Source organism: Rutidosis leptorrhynchoides, chromosome 11 (genome assembly GCF_046630445.1).
Source record: "Rutidosis leptorrhynchoides isolate AG116_Rl617_1_P2 chromosome 11, CSIRO_AGI_Rlap_v1, whole genome shotgun sequence".
NCBI lineage: Eukaryota > Viridiplantae > Streptophyta > Magnoliopsida > Asterales > Asteraceae > Rutidosis > Rutidosis leptorrhynchoides.
The window spans coordinates 62,500,632-62,509,067 of record NC_092343.1 but is presented as its reverse complement, the minus strand read 5'-3'; positions in this window follow the sequence as shown (position 1 = coordinate 62,509,067).

Below are 8,436 nucleotides of genomic sequence, written 5' to 3'. Positions count from 1 at the left end.
GGTTCACTAGTTTGTGAGCCATTCTACATGCCTGTTGTATGGAGGCGGGCTCGTGTGAACTTATATCTTTTTGGATTCTTTCCGATAATCCTTTCACAAAAGCGTCGATCTTCTCTTCCTCATCTTTGAACGCTCCTGGACACAATAGGCACAATTCTGTGAATCGTCTTTCGTACGTGGTAATATCAAATCCTTGGGTTCGTAACCCTCTAAGTTCTGTCTTGAGCTTATTGACCTCGGTTCTGGGACGGTACTTCTCGTTCATCAAGTGCTTGAATGCTGACCACAGTAGTGCGTACGCATCATCTTGTCCCACTTGCTCTAGATAGCTATTCCACCATGTTAACGCAGAACCTGTGAAGGTATGCGTAGCATACTTCACTTTGTCCTCTTCAGTACACTTACTTATGGTAAACACCGATTCGACACTCTCGGTCCACCGTTTCAATCCTATCGGTCCTTCGGTTCCATCAAATTCCAAAGGTTTGCTGGCAGTGAATTCTTTGTAGGTGCATCATACACGATTTCCTGTACTGCTAGATCCAAGGTTATTGTTGGTATGTAGCGCAGCCTGTACTGCGGCTATGTTTGAAGCTAGAAAAGTACGGAATTCCTCTTCATTCATATTCACGGTGTGTCGAGTAGTCGGTGCCATTTCCTTCAAAATAGTCAAATGGAACAAGTTAATCATACAGAATATTAAGAGTAGTTAATAGTATTTCGTAGCATAATATGAACTCATTTATAAAAGCTTTTTCTTCATATTAGCGTTTTATAAGTTTAAATTCGGGTAGTACCTACCCGTTAAGTTCATACTTAGTAGCTAATACACAATTCAACTACTACAATTCTATATGAAAAACTGATTATAATAATATTTCGCGTTCAAACTTTTATACAATATTTTACAAACTTATAATACCGCTTATTTTACATAAATCATGAAATATAGCACACAATAACTTTGATACAAGATAGTTGTGAAGATAATTCTAGCTAGTACACAAGTCGTTCAGCAAAGGCAATAAAGACACGTAATTCATACGTCCAGAAACAAGTCATGCATTCTGGTTTTACTAGGACTACTTCCCATCCTTGGTCTTGTGGAACATAACTGTTATGGCCGTTGATAAGACAGCGTGTTGTAACGTCGTCAAAGGGACGAGGGTTACGTAATGACCAACAGTCTCGTAATAACCTAAAAACCTCATTTCTTACCCCAATTACCGACTCCGTCACTTGTGGGAACGTTTTGTTTAATAGTTGTAGCCCGATGTTCTTTTTCTCACTTTGGTGAGAAGCGAACATTACTAACCCGTATAGCATGCTTCTTTATGTTGCATGTTAGCCGCTTTTTCTAAATCATGAAGTCCTATATTCGAATACATTGAGTCAAAATAATTTCTTAACCCGTTGCGTAAAATAGCATTTGGGTTCCCTGCAATATATGCGTCAAAGTAAACACATCGTAACTTATGGGTTTCCCAATGTAATATCCTCCATCTTTCAAACGAAAGTCTCTTATAAACCAAGACATTCTTGGAACGTTCTTCGAATGTCTTACAAACTGATTTCGCCATAAATAGTTGTGCCGAAGAATTCTGACCGACTCTAGACAAGATTTCATCAATCATGTCTCCGGGTAGGTCTCTTAAAATATTGAGTTGTCTATCCATTTTGTGTTTTTATACTGTAAAATAGACAAGAGTTAGATTCATAAAAAAAAAATACTTATTAATACAAGCAATTTTTACATATATCATAAAGCATAAGCACACTATATTACATATATTACACCACACGAATACAACTATCTTATTCCGACTCGCTCGTTTCTTCTTCTTCGGTTTTGGTTCGTTTTGCCAAGTTTCAAGGGATATATGATGTTCCCCTAATACGAGCTGTCATTTTCCACAACGGTTTAGAAAAACCTGGTGGTTTAGAGGTTCCCGGGTCATTGTTACAACTTAAGGGCTTCGGGGGTTGACGATACATATAAAGTTCATCGGGGTTGGAATTAGATTTCTCTATTTTTATGCCCTTTCCCTAATTATTTTCTTTTGCATTTTTAAATTCAGTTGGGGTAATTTCTATAACATCATCGGAATTCTCGTCGGAATCCGATTCATCGGAGAATTGGTAATCCTCCCAATATTTTGCTTCCTTGGTGGAAACACCATTGACCATAATTAACCTTGGTCGGTTGGTTGAGGATTTTCTTTTACTTAACCGTTTTATTATTTCCCCCACCAGTTCTATTTCCTCCTCCGGTTCCTCCTCTTATGGTTCTGATTCTTCTTTCGGTTCTGATTCTTCTTCCGGTTCTTCTTCGGGAACTTGTGAATCAGTCCAATATATATTCGACTCTTCGTTATTATTAGGTGAGTCAATGGGATTTGTGCTAGAGGTAGACATCTATCACACAATATCAAACATGTTAAGAGATTAATATATCACATAATATATACATGTTAATAATATAGTTTCCAACAAAAATGTTAAGCAATCATTTTTAAAGAAAACACGATCGAAGTCCAGACTCACTAATGCATCCTAACAAACTCGATAAGACACACTAATGCAAATTTTCTGGTTCTCTAAGACCAACGCTCGGATACCAACTGAAATGTCCCGTTCTTATTGATTAAAAACGTTCCATATTAATTGATTTCGTTGCGAGGTTTTGACCTCTATATGAGACATTTTTCAAAGACTGCATTCATTTTTAAAATAAACCATAACCTTTATTTCATAAATAAAGGTTTAAAAAGCTTTACATAGATTATCAAATAATGATAATCTAAAATATCCTGTTTACACACGACCATTACATAATAGTTTACAATACAAATATGTTACATCAAAATCAGTTTCTTGAATGCAGTTTTTACACAATATCATACAAACATGGACTCCAAATCTTGTCCTTATTTTAGTATGCAACAGCGGAAGCTCTTAGTATTCACCTGAGAATAAACATGCTTTAAACGTCAACAAAATGTTGGTGAGTTATAGGTTTAACCTATATATATCAAATCGTAACAATAGACCACAAGATTTCATATTTCAATACACATCCCATACATAGAGATAAAAATCATTCATATGGTGAACACCTGGTAACCGACATTAACAAGATGCATATATAAGAATATCCCCATCATTCCGGGACACCCTTCGGATATGATATAAATTTCGAAGTAATAAAGCATCCGGTACTTTAGATGGGGTTTGTTAGGCCCAATAGATCTATCTTTACGATTCGCGTCAATTAGGGTGTCTGTTCCCTAATTCTTAGATTACCAGACTTGATAAAAAGGGGCATATTCGATTTCGATAATTCAACCATAGAATGTAGTTTCACGTACTTGTGTCTATTTTGTAAATCATTTATAAAACCTGCATGTATTCTCATCTCAAAAATATTAGATTTTAAAAGTGGGACTATAACTCACTTTCACAGATTTTTACTTCGTCGGGAAGTAAGACTTGGCCACTGGTTGATTCACGAACCTATAACAATATATACATATATATCAAAGTATGTTCAAAATATATTTATAACACTTTTAATATATTTTGATGTTTTAAGTTTATTAAGTCAGCTGTCCTTGTTAGTAACCTACAACTAGTTGTCCACAGTTAGATGTACAGAAATAAATCGATAAATATTATCTTGAATCAATCCATGACCCAGTGTATACGTATCTCAGTATTGATCACAACTCAAACTATATATACTTTGGAATCAACCTCAATCCTGTATAGCTAACTCCAACATTCACATTTAGGTGTGTTAGTAGTTAACTAACCAATTTAAGACTCATAAACACATTTAGAATTTCAAAACCCTAGGTTAGTCATCATTTGAGTCTTCATGAACCAAACTTACCCAAAATCCCCAAATCACTAACAAATGGGTTTTATACACATCACTAACCCAAACCCTAACCCTTAAACAATTAATAGTAAGGAAATCAAGGTTAAGACTTACCACTACAATCAAAACATAGCTAGTGGGGAGATGAACAACTTTAATGCTCGAGCTCTAACCCGAAACAAGCTTCTTCTACTTCAATTTGAGCTTTCTCACACTTGAATCACTCTCTTTCTCTCTAGAATTTAAGTGGAAGAGGTTTGGTGGTTGTAAATGGAGTAAATGAGGCTCCACAAACTGATCTAGGGCCTTAAAGTCGTTCACAATGTGAAATTACCAAACTACCCCTTTTAAATATCCAAAAACACAAAAGCTGGCTCGCCAGTTCAACTGGACGGCGTCCAACCCTTCATACTGGGACGGCGTCCCACCCTGTTGGACGACGTCCAACATAACTTGGAAAAACTGGATCTTGCATATCATGAATGACTCCAAGTAATATCTCTAAAATGAGCAAATGCACAGCGGAAGATTTCTTTCATACCTGAGAATAAACATGTTTTCAAGTGTCAACCAAAAGGTTGGTGAGTTCATAGGTTTATCGTAAACAATAAAATTCATCATTTTAATAGACCACAAGATTTAATATTCCCATTTCCCATAAATATCATGCATAAAATTCATTCATATGGATTGAACACCTGGTAATCGACCTTAACATGTTGTATATAGAATATCCTCATCATTCCGAGACAACTTCGGACATGATAAATTCGCCATCATTCCGGGACAACTTCGGACATGATAAATTCGCAATCATTCCGGGACAACTTCGGACATGATAAATTCGCCATCATTCCGGGACAACTTCGGACATGATAAAAAGGGCATATTCGATTTCGATAATTCAACCATAGAATGTAGTTTCGATCACTTGTGTCTATTTCGTAAAACAGTTATAAAAGTAGCGCATGTATTCTCAGTCCCAAAAATATATATTGCAAAAGCATTTAAAAAGGGAGCAAATGAAACTCACGCATATAATTATTGTAAAACAGTTAATAAAGCATTTACATGTATTCTCAGTCCCAAAAATGTAAAGAGTAAAAGGGAATCAAATGAACTCACAATACTGTATTTTGTAGTAAAAATACATATGACGGCATTGAACAACTGAACAATGCAGGGTTGGCCTTGGATTCACGAACCTATATCATTTGGATATTTATTAATACACATAGTTGTAATCGAACAAATATAAATTTATTAGTTATATTCTTTTTATATTGATAATATATATATGTTTCTTATATTCATTTTGTATATAAAAATATTAAATTTTTGTTATGTTATGTGTATTAAATATATCATTTGTATATTAATAATAAATAAGACCAAAATAATATTAATAGTGATAAAATGATTATAATACTTAATATTATTAATAAGATAGTAATGTTAATAATTCTATTAATTATAATAATGATAATTGTTATTAATGATAATGAATGTAAATATATTACTTTTATTGTTAATGATAGTTTTAATAATAATGATTTACTAATAATAATAATAATAATAATAATAATAATAATAATAATAATAATAATAATAATAATAATAATAATAATAATAATAGTAATAATACTAGTTATAAAAGTGATACTAATACTAATATTAATGAAGTTTGTGATAACTTATACGTGTTATTTTCATGATAATGATAATAATAATCCTTAATGATAACAATAATAACACTTATACTAATAATAATAGAAATCTTATTAATAATGATAATATTAATAATTATACTACTTAAGATTAATACTCATAATGATAATAGTATTAGTAATAGTAATAATAATAATAATAATAATAATAATAATAATAATAATAATAATAATAATAATAATAATAATAATAATAATAATAATGATAATCATACTTTTGGTTATAATTTTGATAAAATTACTAAAAGGGTAACTACTACTTTTATTGGTAAAAATAATATTACTAATAACTATAATACTAGTAATAATAACAATAACTAATAATAACAATAATATTAACAATAATAATAATAATAATAAAAATGATAATAATAATAATAATAATAATGACAATAATAATAATGAAAATAGACTACCTCTTAGGGTTTTAAAAAAATAACAGTCCCTGCAGGGATAAAGAATCGGACACAATTTGATTAGAATAGGAAACTGGATTCATTTTTTTATAAAACACGTTTGTTATTAATTTTAAATAATTAAATGTAAATATTATAATAATAATTATTCTATTAATATTAATAATAATAATAATAATAATAATAATAATAATAATAATAATAATAATAATAATAATAATAATCCTATTAACGTTAATAAATATAAATGGTAATAATAATGATAATAATAATTATTAATAATAATGTTAATAATCATATTAATAATAATCATAATAAAGATAATAACAATAATCTTAATCATAATAATAATAATAAAAGCCTTTAATAACAATTGTGATGATAATATCTAAAAATAATACTAATATTAATCATAATAACAAACATTATAATTTTATTATTAGTTATCATAATAATGAGATTAACATTGATAATTATAATATTAATAATAACAATAACATAACAAATCAACTGTATAAATTTTTTATTATAATTTGTAGTAATATTAATAGTACTGATATTAATTAATAATGTATATAATAATAATATAATAACTGGAATTAACTTGCAATTATATTTTATATATTTATATTATAATTTATTAATTATGTAAAATTTATTAATTGTATAATATAAAATTTAACATTTATACACTATATATATATATATATATATATATATATATATTTATATATATATATATATATATGTATTACAATATACGTTTATACATAGAATCATATTCGAAATCATTTATAGTCAATATACGCTACATATTCAAATAACAAGTTTCGGTTATTTAAGTTATCTTATAATAATTCAATAACATATTTAATTTATTATATATAACTATTTACATATATAATCGTTTATATATACATTAAAGGTTCGTGAATCGTCGAGAACAGTCAAAGGGTCATTTGCATAAATGAAGACACTTCAAAATTTTGAGATTTAACATTACAGACTTTGCTTATCGTGTCGAAATCATTTAAAGATTAAGTTTAAATTTGGTCGGAAATTTTCGGGTCGTCACAGGTTAGTAAAATCTGTGGCTAACACTATCCGAACATCAAATCGCATGGTTATGAGCACCATGCTCTCCATTCTATCTGTCAGCTTTATATTGCAACATAAGCACCCAATGTTTTAGATGAGTTTGGTAACATTCATGATGCATTTCATGCATCCAGCTTACTGAAGATGCCTGTAAGGCTAAAAACATCATCTTTCCTTTTGCGAATATATACTATGATGACATATTCATGTTAACAAGAAACGAAATCAATTTGTTGATCTTAAGGTCAAGAGACTTAATTAACGGAACATACCTATTCTTACGCCCAAGTACCTTTCAAGATAAATAACTCACTTCTGAGCCCACGAGTCTCACGGAACTTCGATACACTCTTCTTATTCAAATACGGTACCATTGTTGGTCACTCCTCAAAATTTCGGGATGAAATTTTCTTTAACATGTGAGTAATGTAACGACCCGGCTTTTTCGACTTGCTTTTGTGCTTTGTGCTTTCACGAAATCGCGTATTTGTGCGTACTGAGCGAGTTTATGCTCTGGGATCTTACTTCATGATAATTACTTTGGTTAATATCTTACAATGTGCTATTAAGTGTGTAATCACTTAACTTGATCCCCGAATGCTTTTACGACCGTTGGTGTCACTTGACGTTTGAAACGAGCTATGTACTTGGTACACATTTAACTTTGGTCATAAATGGAATATTATGTAAGACCCTGTTTCCATTTCAGTTGATCGGGACGCCGTCCAGAATTCGGGACGCCGTCCAGCAAAGAAGAGCTGGACGCCGTCCAATATTTGGGACGCCCTCCAGTTGGTCTGTCGGGCCAGCTGTGATATTTTAGTTTTAATAAGGGGTATGTTGGTCTTTTCACTTGGTGGCCGGTTTTAAGCCACAAATGGGCAAAGGTTGAGCGCATTCAACCTTATCTTCACAACACAAACACACTCATTTATATCTAGTGAGAGAGGAGAGGTTTAGAGAGAGAGAACTTGATTTGGAGAAGAAGGAGTCGGATTCTCGCTAAATCTCGGCTTCTAAAGTTGTTCATCTCGCTCCTAGCTACGTCGTGTGAAATGTCCCGTTCTTATTGATTAAAAACGTTCCATATTAATTGATTTCGTTGCGAGGTTTTAACCTCTATATGAGACATTTTTCAAAGACTGCATTCATTTTTAAAACAAACCATAACCTTTATTTCATAAATAAAGGTTTAAACAGCTTTACGTAGATTATCAAATAATGATAATCTAAAATATCATGTTTACACACGACCATTACATAATGGTTTACAATACAAATATGTTACATCAAAATCAGTTTCTTAAATGCAGTT